General features: G+C 27.6%; 1 long non-coding RNA gene across 1 annotated transcript; it reads left to right on the forward strand.

Annotated features, from left to right (window-relative positions):
• Window positions 1–4123: 4123 nt before the first annotated feature.
• Window positions 4124–5252, forward strand: LOC145813566 (uncharacterized). The gene is made up of 2 exons (XR_014356718.1): window positions 4124–4357; window positions 4949–5252. It is a non-coding gene; the product is annotated as an uncharacterized LOC145813566 (long non-coding RNA).
• Window positions 5253–5717: the final 465 nt, after the last annotated feature.

The raw sequence follows: 5717 nt of genomic DNA on the forward strand, positions 1-5717 counted from the left end.
TATTAAATTATTTATATGTATTTCTATATATACATATAAAATTATTTTAAAAGTATGTTGTGATGTTTATAATGTAAAAGAATAATTTTAAGCGCAACAGTGACCCCACATCCCGCAAACAATTCTTAAGTCTCACTGTAGCCACATCACACTATTTTTTTAATTGTTTATCTTTCCATGTTTTGCAGTTGGGTTTACAATAGCTCACACATGCACTAGGAATTGTGCTAAAGTGTTATATCGTAGAGGGTGCATTGAACATACTTGTTATAGACACTGCTATCAAAATGAACCTGGAGAAGCTATTACTGGACAGTGCGCTGGAGCCGCTTGTATTTGTTCTTATTGGTGCAATTAATTTATCCCATCTCTCTCAATATGTTTTATTTTCAAGATCAAGTGTATCTTATTTAACCTCATCATTAGAATAAATTTATAATAAAGGATTATATGCCTATTTGCAATGAAATATTAGCTGCTAATAGACTCCGTGTAGCGATTGGTCGTAGAGCCTCTTCTGTTTGTTCTTACTCGTGCTCTTAATTAACCCAATATTTAAAAAAAAAAAAACATTTTATTTTCAAGAACAATTGTATCTTATATAACCTCGTCATTCGAAGGATGAATAAATAGATAATAAAGGATTTATATGCCTAATACATACTTGAATAATGCTTTACATCTTCCTTTATTTTATTTTCTTTTCTTTTCTTTTCTCTTGTCACACAAAATATATCAGTAGGGGTTAGTTGTTAATAAAAAAGGGGGCAACACAAGGGGTTATTAAATTTTTCTATATAAGTTTGTCAGTGAATTGGATTTGACATAATTTGAATCCACTGATTATAAAATAATTTTAATCCGACCTTGATTGGATTATGACCAATACAATAAGGGGCATTTGAATTTGAATCCGAATCCAATTTATCCAGAACCAATCCAAATCCCAAAAACCAAGGGAAAAAAACGAAAAAGAATCCGTTTCATTGCTTGATGAGGCCAGTGATAGAAAATTCATGCATTATATAAAATAACAAGTATATTTAGCAGGCAACCTGATTAGATTAAAATTTTGTTTTAAGAGAAAAAAAAAAAAAAAAAAAAAAACTTGTTAGATCCAATCGGATATCTTTGAATCCAACCCGTTAATAATAGGATCAAATGGATTCAGGTTTAATTGAATTATTGGATTGGATTTTTTTAATGGATTCAATGATTTGAGTTGTTAATAATCAGGTAAAACGGATTCAAGTTTAATTGGATCATTAGATTATTTCTTTAATGGATTCAATGATTTGAGTTTGGATTGGGTAAAATTCAGGTCAATGTCTATGGTCTTAAAGAAAACAAAAACATTAGAAATCAAATGAATTATTAAATATTTTATATAATATTCAAGTAAGTGTGAGATGTGACTCAAATGAGTTCCACACTCATATGAGTATTGTGTAAAATATTTAATAATTCATTTAAGGTTCCTAATATTGCTCCAAAGAAAATAAAATTTGGATATGGATAAATTACAAATTTAACTTTTATAGTTTGACTAGTATTTTATTTTGGTCCTATTGTCTCGAATTAAACAATTTTGTTCTCATATTTTAAGTTTAGTTTCGACTTAGTCTTTCCGTTTAAGTTAGAGGTCAAAATTAACAATTTTGAGATACTTGTCAGTTTCTTAAGAGGTACACAGCCTGAACAGATGGACTAAATTGAAACTGTACTTAAAGTGTAAGGATCCAATTATTCAAATTGAAATAATAAGAACTATAGTAAAATTTGAGTCAAAGTATTAGAGTAAAAAGTGCAATTTACCTTTTGGATATGTATCCTATCCTAAAGGAAAATTATTAGATTGAAAGTATCATGTGATGTTGTCTACATAGTATATTCAGCCAATGAAAAATCACAATGCCATCTTTTATACTAGTAGTATTCTGTACTATGCAAATAATTTTATAATTCGAAGTGAGTCATTATAATCATTTTGTGGTAACTGTGTGAACTTTATATTTATTTTGTATGGTGTAAAAACATATATCAATCCATAACTTATGAAATTAAGGCAAAACTAATACAAATAATTTATGAAATTAGGGTAAATTACAAATACAACTCCTAGGTTTCATTAAATATAAATTGCCCCTATGGTTCTAGAAATTGCATTTCACCCCATGAGGTTTCTAATTTCATAACAAATCGCCCTTTTTATTAATAAATCGTCAAGTGAATTAACAGTTTTTAGTGATGTTGGAAACATATTTTAATTAATAATTTAAGTAATTTTATTATTGTATAGGAGAACAATTATGAATTTCATTTTTTTAGTTAATTCTGTTAAATGAAAAATTATGATAAGGGAATACTTGTAATTTTTCAATTCACAAGGGGCCATTTGTACTTTAAGTAAATTTCAGGAGGTGTATTTGTAATTTATCCACGCAAAATTAATAACAATCAAAAATATAAGTGAAAGAATATTGTATTCTAAGAAAAAAAATTTAGAAATCAAATAAAAATACCAAAACCCATTTGAGCCATCCATATAAAATAAAAGGGTAAATTACAAATACATCTACTAAGGTTTGTTTAAAATACGCATTGCCCCCTGTAGTTTGGAAAATTACAAATGCTTTCCTGTCAGAATTTTTTATTTAACAGAATTAATTGAAAAAGTGAAATTTTGAACTGTTCACCTATACAATAATAAAATTATTTGAATTATTAATTGAAATAAGATTTTAACATTATTAAAAATTGTTAATTTACTTGATGATTTATTAATAAAATGACCTATTTGTTATGAAATTAGAAACTTTAAGGAGCATAATGTAATTTTTAAAATCACAGGAGGTAATTTATAATTTAAATAAACCTTAGGGATGTGTTTGTAATTTACCCAACAAAAATAAAAATCACACACATTTTGAACTTGAAACACCTTGTGAAATCTGGAACACACATTTGGAAAAATTATCAGTACATAAGGTCAGTGAACAATTATCCACAATCAATTAATCACGAAGGTCATTGATAAGAAGTCTGAATATTCATATTAATTAAATAATCACTTCAGCTATATTATATTTAAAATCAATGTATTTTGAAGTAATGAACTTTGCTGGTCAGTGTTTAACAACCATAATTAGACTTGCTCTTAAGATGGTTTTTTTGCAAATTTTATAATTTGTTGTTCTAGTTTCAGTATGATTTCTTATTTAGTCCTTTGGGACTTTGTTGTTTTTTTCTTTTATTGGTCTATATGATGTTAATTTTTATTTTAATATAATTGCCTAATAACTTTTCTAAAAAAAAAAAGTGTCTTGCTCTTTGAGCAAAACTGTCATCAATAACAAAAAGGTCCTCAAGAAACTAAAAAAATCTTTAAAAAAAAAACACACACACAAAAAAAAAAAAAAAAAAAGGCAAGAACAAGCAAACCTGTTGTCAAAACCTTTAAACAACCCCACAATCACAATTGACATTGACATAAGTACTCTAAAATAAATAATTTAAAAAGAAGAGCTGTCCTTAAGTTTTTTTTTTTTTTTTGATATTAATACCAAAAAAAATATATTGAAGCCTGCAATCTTCCCAAAAAAAAAAAAAAAAAAAAAAGAGGAGAAAAAAGAAAAAAAACAAAAGAAAAAAAAGAAGATAAAAATAATATACAAAAAAGTTTAAAGGACAAATTACACTAACGGTCCCTATAGTTTGAGACTTATGTCACTTTGATCCATGACTTTTCAATTGTGACACATTTGACCTTGAATTTTGAATCTTGTTCCATATGAGGATAATTGAAGATATAATTGCTTAATTTCAAAGGCAAAATCATCAATTTGATAAAATATAAATTAATTTGACAAAAATAAATATCCAAAAAAATATTTTTAAATTTGTAAAAATTATTTTTACACACTAAAGAAAAAATTATGTAAAATTAATATATCTTTTAGACATTTATTTATTTTACCAAATTAATTTTAATTATGTGTTTGGATGATGATCATTTAACGGGTAATTGTTTTTATTTTCATTAAATTAGTTTATATTTTTTATAAAAGTCAAATATGGCGACAACTTTGATATCATTATTAAACCAAGGGGTTTTTTTTTTAAGCTCCCTAATAATAACAATTTTCTGCATAAAGGACATTAAAAAATGTAATACTGCCTCAGGTCCCTAACCAAAATACCCACGCATTTTATCAATTTCTTGGACCAAAATACCCTACGTCTGTTCATCTTCAAATGAGTTGAATGTTGACAAGATCAGCAGAGATGAGCTTTACGAGTATTGGTCTCAAGTCATTGATCAGAGCTTCGATTCTCGACTCCAGATCTTCTTCGACATGTATGCATTATTATTTTTTCTTTTCAAAAAAATTTAATAGATGTATATATATATGATACATACATATATATATATATATATATACAATTTGTTGCTTACTGTCTTGACTAGTATATATATGATAATTAATCAATTAAGACCATTTGCAACCATAATCAAACAGTCACTCTTGGTTATCTTATCTATGGTTGCAAACATATATATATATATATGATACATACATATATATATATACAATGTCAGCACATATATATATATATATATCCAGTGTTGAATATAACATCTTCAGGTTCAAAATTTCTCTGAGTGTTGAATATAACGTCTTTTGATTTTTTGGGTTTAGTAGAATTGGAGTTTTTTCTGGAAAAGCAATATTTGGACCCCTACTTGAAGAATATTGGAAAAAGAAGCTTGAGGAAGAGGCAGCAGTAGAGGAAGGCTTAAAGTAATCCAGAGAAATTTGAATTTTCTCTGGATTCAACCCAGAGAAATTTGAATTTTCTCTGGATTCAACCCAGAGAAATTCATACCATTAAGTTTAAAGAAAATCTATCACAAACTCATAGAAGAACTATTAATTTGTTTGTGCAGGAAATTGTGATTGAATCAGCAGCAGCAAAACCAATGACAAATTGATAAAATCAGAGTTTTATCGTTCCAGAGAAATTCTGGACCAGAGAAATTTGAAATTTCTCTGGGTTGAATCCAGAGAAATTCCTGGGAAGTCCAGAATTTCTTTGCTTCCAACTGATGATGGGTTGCTTTCCTTCCAACTGTCAAAATTGAACTGCTTTCTGTACATTTGGGGCTTCTTATTGAAGCTTCTTGTGTTCTTGTTTTTGTAAATTTCTCTGGCTTGCTACTACTCTATTGGTGTGGCTAATTTTCTCTGGCATTTATAATTTTCTCTGGCCAAATTACTTTTCTTACTTGTGTGTCTAATTTTCTTTGGCAGCATTTATAATTTTCTCTGGCCACATTATGTTTATGTCTTGTGTCTAATTTTCTATGGCATATTTATTTTGTTCAATGCTACCTTGTAATTTTCTCTGGGATTACAAGGTAATTTTCTCTGTCAAGGTAATTTTCTCTGTAATTTTCTCTGTTGCTACCTTGAAGAACCAATAAGCATCAAGATCAAGACACCAACTTCAAGGGTGATTTTCACTCAACTACAAGCTTAACATTTTCTCTGTCATTCTCATTGGATTATAATAACAAACCTATGATTTTCTCTATACTACAAAGAAAAGTCCAGAAACATGAATAGTGCAAAAAAAAAAAAATGAAAAGTGCAAAGAAAACATATCAGAAAACTTTGAAAAGTGCAAACATATAAAAACACAACATATAAGTCCAG

Source organism: Camellia sinensis, chromosome 15, assembly GCF_055761805.1.
Source record: "Camellia sinensis isolate YWXY chromosome 15, ASM5576180v1, whole genome shotgun sequence".
NCBI lineage: Eukaryota > Viridiplantae > Streptophyta > Magnoliopsida > Ericales > Theaceae > Camellia > Camellia sinensis.